At 43.8% G+C, this 11,950-nt stretch overlaps 1 long non-coding RNA gene across 1 annotated transcript in view; it reads right to left on the reverse strand.

The window, feature by feature from the left end:
- LOC309475240 overlaps positions 1-10,209 on the reverse strand; it is an 83,589-nt gene extending 73,380 nt beyond the window's left edge. Inside the window, exon 1 of the long non-coding RNA XR_014197565.1 lies at positions 9,887-10,209. This is a non-coding gene — a long non-coding RNA (uncharacterized lncRNA). The remainder of the gene's footprint in view (positions 1-9,886) is intronic.
- Between the last annotated feature and the right edge of the window lie 1,741 nt (positions 10,210-11,950).

Raw genomic sequence — 11,950 nt, forward strand, 5'->3', positions numbered from 1 at the left:
TAAATAATTCTCTGAATCTTAAGTGGATTTACACAAACTGAGAAAGTGTTAGTTTGTTAGAAATTAGAATTAGTTTATGTAACCTTGAGTCTCAGACCTTTCCAACAATATGAGTTTTGTTAAGATTAGAAAAAGGTTTGATTATAAAATTGTGCAGTAAATTTAGTAAAATGTGAAACATGACACCGACCATTAGGGGGAGGTTTTAAAATACCGTTTCCATGGTAACGCAATGTCCAATTTTCTAAATTATTTGAATAGGATGATTTTTTTTTTTTTTACGTTTAAGCTTCTAAATGATATCTAATTTATGATAATAACAAAAATATGTGATAGTGGAAATGGGCAAGTGTAAACACTCTGATACTAAATGTGTTATTATAGGTTATAACTTAAAATACAACTTATATTTTTTTTACCTTAAAAATGTTGAAGACCTGGTTAACACTGTAAATAAGTTATTAATAATGGCCTCCAGAGGGTGACAAATCTTTGATAAGAAAAATGTGCATTTGCAACAATTTGCTCTTGTTTAGTTAACATGTTTGCATGTTTTAGTTAACATTTAATTTACCATAAACTTAAGCGTCACGTAAGGATGGCTATAAAAAGCTATTACTGTACAGAGAGAGAATATATTTTTGCTTTCTTAGTGGCACCACAATTAAAAACAGCCTTATGGCTTTATTGACATGAAACTTGCAGTTCAATAATCTTGTTGATATTCTGATTATTAGTAGATTATTTATATTATTAGTATATCTTCTGATTATTAGTAGATCTTCTGATTTGGTGAGATCAACACAGTGAAGGACTCGTCTGAAGAAATTGGCGCACTGATCATTTTATATTTGGAGGTGGGGTGATGTAATAATGAACAGATTCTACATCATTTTAACCACCCGAATCGTCCTTCTCAATAATTGTTCCATCCAGACCTTTTCTGGACTGTGTGTTCATGTGCCGGTGAAAGCTGCTCTAAGCGATGTCACGTGTTTTTTAGGCTGAATTTTTTTTTTTTCACATACAGCAAACATCTCCTCACTATCTGCTAGCTGCCTGTCCCCTGAACACACTGTCGACAGCCCAGGCTCCACAAACGGCAACAAAAACAAACTGGCCCAGCCTGGACCACGAAACATAACAAACAGTGTTCCAGCCAATAACCGACAAGAATGATTTGGGGGTGGGGGTTGGGGGGTTAGTGCGTGTGCACATGAAGGGGGGTGTGGGGAGTAGAGGAGAGAGAAGCATGAAGAGGGAAGTTAGCTAGAGGATAGATGTCCTAGACAACGACTAACGTTTTAATTATATTCTCTTGAATTTTTATATGGCCGACACACGACCAAAGAGAAGACGTTCCGATGAACAAATGGCAAAGAAGAGGGAAAAGGAAGCACAGAAGGTAGGGGGAGGGGATGGGATGAGGAGGAGGGAGGGTCGAGCTAGCCTCCGTTTTGTTTGACAATACTTCGAACGTCAACAAGAAGTGACGTCACCCAACATCACCCAACGTTACTAAGAGCACCTTGAAGTAAACAACTTATTTCACCTTACACAAAACAAAATTTCCCCAATCCTATACTGCGCCTAGTCGTAGTTTTAGATGATGCTACAATATTCATCACAAGGCTGGAATTTACTAAGCTCAATGTAGCACTTACACCCAGCTTTATTACGTCACAGGAGTTTCATCGATTCCAGCCATTGACTCTCAATTCCCAATCCCTCTGAATTGAAGAATCAACTTTTTGTGGAATCGAGTCCCAGCCCTACTCCATATTTCCGTGCACAAAGATACTTTTCTGGAGCCGTTTTCTCGGACATCTGCAGCTTGTGTACATTATAGTTGGGGTTTGAGGGCCTGAACTACAGTCCTATAGAGGAAATCAGCAGCCTAATAAAAAATGGAGACTAGCACAAATGTTTTAAAAATACAAATATACCGAACCTAAATGTATTTAAATCCAAATTACATTTGATTGTTTTTTAAAGGCTTTAAATTAAAAAATTGTATTTTGTATTTCAAATAGGCCTCCGTATTTCAAATACATGTATCTGAAGTAATCACTATATGAACTGACTATGACAGACGTTCGCTTAACAACATAACGTACGTCCTAAAAACTAATTCCGCCCGAAAAGCAACTGTATTACATACAGCTAACATATTGATTATCCAAATATTACACGTTTTGCTACGGCGGTTTGACTTTGATCACACAAATTTTTAATTATTGAATCCCCAATAAAATGCGCATAAGTTCGTCGAAGCGTGCCGTATTTTGTATTTTTTTTAAATCGAATCTGCGCTTAAAAATGCGAAAGCAAAACAGGGATGTAAACCTCATGAACAGGAACATATTTTAGGGTCATTCAGACTGTGATGTTGATCAGAGCTCCTCCTCAAGGGGATCCTCCGAGTAAAGCTAAAAATATGTGACGGCAGCCGACAAGGAGCTAGGAGAGAGTCTGTTCTGTTTGAATGGAAGTCAATGGAGGATTTGCCTCAGTACACGGAATGAACTACTTTTCTGTTGTCACGTAAATAATGTATCCTTGTCCGCTAGTTTTTTACATATTTGCTATTAAATTTCGACTTCGGAGAGAAATGTATTTTGAGATTACTACGAAAAACAACTGTTTTATGAGAAAAATCAGGGACTATTTTGCGACAGGTTTGAATTATTTTACGGCACTACCAATGCACTTCTATAGACCTCATGCGCCAGAGAAACGAGGGCGCCGCCGCCATCTTTAGAATATTGTCTTTTAACTTCCGTTTTTGCGGTCGCTCTGTATATTTCTATGGAATTGCTGTCCAGGAGTAATTAGCTTTTGAAGTGGATTTACTGTCACGGTTGGTAGATCCGCTGTCTCATTCTAGTCTGTGTGTTCATGTGTGTGTGTGAGTGTGTGGGTGTGTCTCAGTTCATTCATTGTTTCATGTGGGCGTTGTCACTGATCATCCTGATCAGCGGCAGCTGATTGTAATTATCACAGCCTATTTAATGCCCTGTCTTTCGTCTTATGTTTGTCAGATCGTTGTTTGATGAATCCCTGTCTGCGTGCCTGCTCCTGTTTATTCCCTCGTGTTTCGCCTGCACTGCACTGCACTGCACTGCACTGGACTGGACTGGATTATTCACCGCCGATCTCACCACGGATTCTTCACCGCCGATCTCACCACGGATTCTTCACCTGCATTCTCACTGTGGATCGCCTGTCTCAGCCCCTGTGTCACGCTCTCCTGTTTGCTGTGTTCCTGGCGATCGCATCAAGAAGAATACGTTGTCTGTCATTAACCTTGAGTATTTGTTACCCAATAAATACATTGTGCACTCGCACTTGTTTCCTATCAGTTTGTCGTTACAGAACGATCTGACCCAACATGGAAGCAGCGAGCGCGGAGTCCTTCAAGGATTTTGTGGACCACAGTATCGCCAGGATGGATCAGCAGCAGGAGAGTATCTCTAACACCGGACGCGCGGTTCAAGCGCTCGTGACACAGGTGTCCGGGCTCACTCAGCAAATCCAACTGCTGAGCCCTCCCACTGTGCCGCCCACACCGCCTGTTCCCCCCGTCGTGCCAGACGTCAGAGATCGTCCAGAACCACGCCTACCTGTTCCTGAGAGCTATGCTGGTGAGCCGAACTTTTGCAGAGCATTTCTCACAAAGTGTTCTATGCATTTTGCTCTACAGCCAAAGACGTTCGAGACCGAGAAGTCCAAGGTGGCCTTCGTCCTCACATTGCTGAAGGGGAGAGCGGCGTTGTGGGGAACAGCGGTGTGGGAGAACCAAGACCAATGCTGCGCCTCGTTCCACGCACTCTCCGCGGAGATGAAGAGGGTCTTTGACCGTGCGGTGGCCGGCCGGGAGGCGGCCAGAAAACTAGCCGACCTGAAGCAGGGAAGCTCCTCGGTGGCGGATTACTCGATTGAGTTTCGGACCCTGGCGGCGGAGTGCAAGTGGAACGAGGAGGCACAGTGGGATATGTTCCTGCATGGGCTGTCCGACCGTGTGCAACGCGAGATCTACCTGCTGGACCTGCCTCCTCAGCTCAACGGGCTCATCGACCTGGCTCTGCGGGTGGATGCTCGCATCAACCAGCGGGACCAACACCTTCATCCCATCCGCATCCACGGCGGCGTTGGGCCGAGGGACAGCCTGGAGCAGAGCACGGTTGGACCCACCAACGATCCCGAGCCCATGCAGGTAGGGAGAGCCCGGCTTTCCCGGGAGGAGAGAGAGAGGCGGAGGTCCCAAGGACTCTGCCTTTACTGCGGCGGCCGTGGACACTTCCTACACTCGTGCCCGGTAAAAGAGCAAGCCCGATAGTAAGGTTGAGGCTACTATCGGGTGGGATCTCCGCCGGGAAGTCCTCATCATCCACTCTCCTTCCGGTAAGGCTGAGATGGGCCAACAGCACGCACACCTGCCAGGCACTTGTGGACTCCGGGGCCGAGGGAAACTTCATGGACATTCACTTAGCACACAAACTTCACCTTCCCATCTCGTCTCTTCCTCATCAGATCTCGGTCAGTGCTCTCAATGGTCAACAGCTCCCCAACATCTCCCTCTCCACTGGTCCCATAACCCTCATCACCTCTGGCAACCACGTTGAGACTATCCCCTTCCTCCTTATGGACTCCCCTGTCGCCCCAGTGGTGTTGGGTCACCCTTGGCTCGTCAAACACAATCCTCGTGTGGACTGGGGCTCCAACACTATTTCCATGTGGAGCGTGTCCTGTCACGAGTCCTGTCTTGTTTCTGCCTGTCCGTCTGTGTCTGTTTCTGTGTTACAGGAGAAGGCGGCGGATGTATCAAACGTGCCTGCGGAGTATCTGGACCTGAAGGAAGTGTTCAGTAAGTCTCGGGCTGCTTCTCTCCCTCCGCATCGTCCCTATGACTGTGCAATAGATCTAGTGCCAGGTAAGTCTCCGTCTAAAGGCAAACTTTACTCTCTTTCTGTACCAGAGAGGGAGGCCATGGAGAAATATATTTCTGATTCTTTAGCAGCCGGATTCATCCGACCTTCCTCTTCTCCCGCGGGGGCGGGATTCTTTTTTGTGGGTAAGAAGGATGGTTCTCTGCGACCTTGTATTGATTACCGGGAGCTGAACAACATCACGGTAAAGAACACCTACCCTTTGCCGTTGATGTCTTCAGCTTTCGAGAGGTTGCAGGGAGCATCCATTTTCACAAAACTGGATTTACGTAATGCCTATCATTTGGTTCGCATCAGGAAGGGGGATGAATGGAAAACCGCTTTCAATACCCCCAGGGGGCACTTTGAATATTTGGTTATGCCTTTTGGGCTTTCCAACTCCCCAGCGGTTTTTCAGGCACTCGTCAATGACGTGTTGAGAGACATGGTTGATCAGTTCATATATGTCTACCTGGATGACATATTGATTTTTTCTTCGTCTCTCCAGGAACACGTTCAGCACGTCAGACGAGTGCTTCAGAGGCTGCTAGAGAATGGGCTTTTTGTCAAGGCGGAGAAATGCGAATTTCACGCACAGTCTGTCTCTTTTTTAGGATACATCGTCTCTTCTGAGGGAATGCGCATGGATCCTGACAAGGTTAAGGCTGTGATGGATTGGCCAAGTCCAGATTCCCGTAAGGCCCTACAGCGGTTTCTGGGGTTCGCCAATTTCTATCGGCGGTTCATTCGCAATTTCAGCCAGCTAGCCGCACCTCTGACTGCCTTGACCTCCCCCAGAACGACGTTCAGGTGGTCGGACACAGCTGAGGCTGTGTTCTCCAACCTCAAGAGTCGCTTCGTTTCGGCTCCCATCCTTGTCGCCCCTGATTCCACACGTCAGTTCGTGGTGGAGGTCGACGCGTCAGAGGTGGGGGTAGGAGCAGTTCTATCTCAGCGCGTGTCCTCAGATGACAAGATGCATCCTTGCGCGTTTTTCTCCCATCGTTTATCACCTGCCGAACGAAACTATGACATTGGTAACAGAGAGTTGTTGGCCGTCAAGTTAGCGTTGGAGGAGTGGCGTCATTGGTTAGAAGGGTCGGGGGTACCTTTTATCGTTTGGACCGATCACAAGAACCTTGAATATATTAGATCTGCCAAAAGACTCAACTCCAGACAGGCTCGGTGGGCACTTTTTTTCGGACGTTTTGACTTTACTCTCTCGTACCGCCCGGGTTCCAAGAACATCAAACCCGATTCATTATCTCGTATTTTTGATCCATCCGAACGCCCGGTTACTCCCGAGTGTATTTTACCCGAGAAAGTAGTTATCTCCACACTCGTATGGGAGGTCGAGTCGAAGGTCAAGACGGCCTTAGAAGGGGTAACGCCTCCGCCCGGTTGCCCACCGAATCGTTTGTTTGTGCCGGAGGGGTCACGGTCCGACGTTATTCGATGGGGTCATTGCTCCAACGTGGCTTGTCATCCAGGAGTAAGTCGCACTAGCTACTTAATTAAGCAACGATTCTGGTGGCCATTAATGGCTCGCGACATTCACGATTTTGTTTTGGCTTGCTCAGTTTGTGCCACCGCTAAGACGTCTAACCGACCTCCTGATGGGTTACTTCGACCGCTGTCTGTCCCTTCAAGACCCTGGTCCCATATAGCGCTAGATTTTGTCACCGCCCTCCCGCCCTCTAATGGCATGACGGTTGTTTTAACCGTAGTGGACCGGTTCTCGAAGGCGGCACATTTCATCCCCTTGCCCAAACTACCCTCAGCCAAGGAGACAGCGGTCACGGTCATTGATCACGTCTTTCGGTTACATGGCCTCCCGATGGACGTGGTTTCTGACAGAGGTTCCCAGTTTGTGTCCAAATTCTGGAAAGAGTTTTGTAGATTATTAGGGGCCACAGTCAGTCTGTCTTCGGGTTATCATCCCCAGAGCAATGGTCAATCTGAGCGAGCCAACCAAGACCTGGAGAGAATGTTGCGATGTTTGGTCTATAAGAATCCTTCGTCCTGGAGTCATCAACTCTCTATGGTTGAGTACGCACATAACTCGTTGCCAGTGTCATCCACGGGCCTCTCTCCGTTTAAGTGTAGCTTAGGATACCAGCCACCTATCTTTCCGAGTCTGGAACCCGAAGTCGCGGTCCCCTCCGCTCACGCCTTCGTCCAGAGGTGTCACCGCACATGGACTAGAGCCCGTGAGACTCTGCTCCAAGTGGGGGCGCGCACCAAGGCTAAAGCCGATCGCCACCGGTCTAGGCCACCCGTATACGTCGCTGGTCAAAAAGTGTGGCTTTCTACTAAGAACATTCCTCTCCGCTCCGTGTCTAATAAGCTTGCCCCTAAATTCATCGGCCCGTTCACTATCACCAAGATTATTAGTCCGGTGACAGTCCGCCTCAACCTTCCTCCAGCGTACAGGAGAATTCATCCCGCCTTTCATGTGTCCAAAATAAAACCCGTGTTTCATTCTCATCTTAATCCGCCTGCCCCGGTTCCTCCCCCGCCGCGACTCGTAGATGGGGAACCTACGTATTCGGTACATCGTATCCTGGACTCGAGACGGAGGGGACGCGGGTTCCAGTACTTGGTGGACTGGGAGGGTTACGGTCCGGAGGAGAGGAGTTGGGTACCTGCTCGAGACATCCTGGATCACTCCCTCATCGATGATTTCAATCGACAGGTAGGGTCGTCTGGGAACGCCAGGAGGCGTTCCTAGGGGGGAGGGTACTGTCACGGTTGGTAGATCCGCTGTCTCATTCTAGTCTGTGTGTTCATGTGTGTGTGTGAGTGTGTGGGTGTGTCTCAGTTCATTCATTGTTTCATGTGGGCGTTGTCACTGATCATCCTGATCAGCGGCAGCTGATTGTAATTATCACAGCCTATTTAATGCCCTGTCTTTCGTCTTATGTTTGTCAGATCGTTGTTTGATGAATCCCTGTCTGCGTGCCTGCTCCTGTTTATTCCCTCGTGTTTCGCCTGCACTGCACTGCACTGCACTGCACTGCACTGGACTGGACTGGATTATTCACCGCCGATCTCACCACGGATTCTTCACCGCCGATCTCACCACGGATTCTTCACCTGCATTCTCACTGTGGATCGCCTGTCTCAGCCCCTGTGTCACGCTCTCCTGTTTGCTGTGTTCCTGGCGATCGCATCAAGAAGAATACGTTGTCTGTCATTAACCTTGAGTATTTGTTACCCAATAAATACATTGTGCACTCGCACTTGTTTCCTATCAGTTTGTCGTTACATTTACTTACTGTAAAGTTAACGAACGTTATCATGAGGACTGTAATGTTTAAAGCACATGTCTTAACAAATGTCAGTCGACCGGGAATATTTTAAAACATATTCATTAATAAACACGCAAAATCGCTGTGAAAATACAGACCGGAAGTCAAAAGACAACGAGTGCAGCGCTGAAAAGGGGCGGGGCTACATAAGGTCTATAGGATCTGAAACGTTACTAGCCATCGTAAAACCGAAAGTGTAACAGTTTACCGTTACATGCTTTCAATAGTGTTGAACATTTCTTCAATGATGCGAACACTTCCCAATCACACCACGTTTCTTCTTTTTTAGCCATTTTTTATAAATGCGCCAGACAATTTAAGAAACCTTTTAAACATTAGATATATTCGTTATTGAACCTTTTAAGTCATGATAATCAGGTATGTGAACTGATTTATTCATTATTTTACATTATTTTAATTTTTGTTGAGGTAATAACATCTTTATGTCATGACCATACAATGTGAATTCATGGCCTTGTGACTAAGTCAACCAAACATGGACATCCTGGTCACCATACATACGTGGTAAACACGTCTCTTCATGCTCACGGTCAATAGTTTGAAAGGTTTGTGCGAGATGGAGCGGAATGGAGAATACTTATACCCATCTTTTTTGCCAGACTTCCACAAATCGTTTATACTTTATATTTGTAAATAATTTCACCTCATATGTCATGATCATCAGGTATACAATCTAATTACTCTTGTCAAATAGGTCACACAGAATTAGGTATAAATTGAAATCGAAAAAGCAGTACATTAGAATTTAGGTGAAAAGCATATGCTTGCTACATACTAATGTATTTGTACTACTACATTGGAAAAAACAAACTAGTTTAAACTCTAGTATCATTTTAGCTTGGAAGTCAAGCTTGGAATGCTAAAAAGAGATATTTTTTTAACCAGTTTTTGGAGTGTAAAGAGAAAAAATGCTTGTGGATAGTGTAGTGGATTTTTTCCCTAAACCCGACTATCTAGCGTCTGCACATCGACACTTAATAAATATAAATCTGGCGTCTTCAAATCGACACCCATAGCGTCTTCAGTCGACACTTAATAACCTTTATACTCTAGCTGGCCGAGTTTCTTACTCTAAATGACTTGCTTCCCTAAACTGACCTGCTGCGCAGCAGAAATAACAGACAAACAGACCTTAGCAAATGTCCTCTAAAAGCTTTAATCACGGCCTCTAGCATGTCACCTTCAATATGATTGGTTCAATTGGTTCAAAAGCCCCAAACTTTTTCCTCTATCACTGGCACAAGCAAACTCTGTTTTAATGATGACTTCATTTGTTAATCACAAGATTCTAACAGACTGTCTAGTTTAATTTCCCAAACTATGTTATTTTTACATACATACACACGCACAGACAAAAAGTTTTCCATTGGTTTTGTACATTACATCGTGTTCAAATAATGTTAGATGTTAGAAACATAATATACAGTTTAGAATTTCTATGACAAGAGTATGCTGGAGCAGCATAACTAACATGTTTGAACTTGTAAGGTACAACTAAAGGCACATGCTTTCCCTTACTACTCCAGTGTATGATTGCAGAAAATAAAACATTTAAAAAATGTAACCATAGAATGCAAATAACTATTCTAAAAATAATAATAATAAAAAAAAAAGATATGTACCTACCGAACTGTGACTGGAACCTGTGGTTTAAATGACTGATCACTTCGCAAAATCCACTGTAGCTGATACTCAAACAGAATCACTTCCTTAGAAAAAAAGTAAAACACCTTCCTTGGTCTCATGTACAAATGGTCCCTCCCACACAACAGCAAAGGTCTCTTTACATTCCCTATCAGTGGTTTTATAAGTGACATATAAAGAGTCGTGCCTGGGTCACATTTCACACCAGAATAAGAAAGAAAGGCGATTTGTTCATTAAGATTTGTCATTATTCATGTCATCTCAATCTAGATGCTAACGGGTTGTAAGAAAAAAATATTCATTAGTTAATCTTTTCCCACAAACTTTGCTCTGTTGTTCCGCTCCTGCAGTTTCAGATCCTTTTTTATGCTTCCTCAGTTTATTGGTCAGCTACAGTTCAAATAATCTGCTTCTTATGCATATTCATTGAACAAACACTTTCAAAATTGCTTGAATAAACAAATGATCAGATTATCATGCATTGTACTTCTGTTTACCATGTAGATGTTTTACCTCAAAACCATATTTGGGGAAGTTTTACTTTTTTCAAGACTTATGTGTCCACTTCAACACAACTGAAGATGAACAGGGAATTTTGTGTGCTGCTGTACAAGTATACACACAAAACATTACTTAGTAGTAAAACAGTGACTAAGTAAAAAAGGCAATGCAAGCAGTATCTGAGTCTTGTATATGAGGAGGTGAACTTGTGTCCAGTTATCTGAGGCCCTTATATCATTACAACATGACAAGTGCATCAGATAACTTGCTACATTTCCATGCATATCAGTCAAAATACGGCACGACCTCAGGGCTCGAAACCTTCATTTGTTCCACATTTAAGAGTTCATTGTAACCAATCATTCTGTCCTCCTCCCAAAAATACTCTTTTCACAAGCATTGTTTATCGAGTTGCACAAAACCAGAAAGTCTGGTTTCAATACATTGCATAATACATGGTCCACACAATAAAATCAACAGTATAATAGTTATAGCTATATTATAATTATAGCAGTTACCCAATGGAGCAAAATGTCTAAAGAAACTGAAAGATCCCTCAATACCTTGATGGCCGATATATCTGCTGCTATACCTCATCTTGTAGATCCTTCATTTTAGTCAAAACCTCAGTAAATCCTTATAGTGTGGTTAGAAAGAAAGTACAGCACATACTCATACTGTATCATCAAACATAGCACACACACCTAATATTCTTTTTTGCACAATCATTTTGCTAGTTGCATCTAGCTTGTGAACATAAGTCAAAGCCTCATTTGTATAATTAATGAATCTGATTGTAATAGATGTAATGAATCCATTCTATACTAAACCTAGAAGCTGTTTCATTCCTGGCTTTAAATTTCTTTGAAAGATCTCTGGGCTGGCAAACTAGCACCAGGAACATCCACAACCACATCTTTAGTCTAAGGTTACTGACAGTGTTGGAAAAGTTACTTGTATGTTGCGTTACTCCATAAAAAAAAAAGAAAGAAAAAAAGATTGCTTTAGTTACTTTTTATTGTGTTTCATTACTTTTGCATTGCTTTTTCTCACCTCAGCTGGCTGTTGCTCTCTCTTCCTAGCTGAAGGAAATGCAAATTCATGCCTGTACAGTAGAGGGCGCTCCTTAAACAAACATTTCAGCTGTGCTGCCATACTGGATTACAGTAGAAGGAAGGTCAGCCAAAGCCACTAGAAGATAAGCCTGCAACCTTTAGCCAAAAAAGCGTAGCGGTGTGGTGAAGAGATGACAAGGTTTTGTTCAGTTGTACTGTGAAAAGCGTTATATATTCAATTACTACACAATAGCTGTCTGTCTTTAGGAGTCTTAAGTTAGGAGCTACTTTTGTGAATACGGCCCCAGATTCAGATCATCAGCTACTTAGATGAAAGCTCCATGAACTGCACTGAGTGTGTCAGATAAGAGACAGATAAGAGATAATGTGCAGAGCGGTTAGAAAGCTCATATGTACGTTTAGCAGAGATTTTTATCCAATGCAACTTACAAATGAAGGACAATTGCGAGCAAGTTATCATAAGAATACA

Source organism: Leuciscus leuciscus, assembly GCF_965113295.1.
Source record: "Leuciscus leuciscus genome assembly, chromosome: 15".
Lineage (NCBI taxonomy): Eukaryota > Metazoa > Chordata > Actinopteri > Cypriniformes > Leuciscidae > Leuciscus > Leuciscus leuciscus.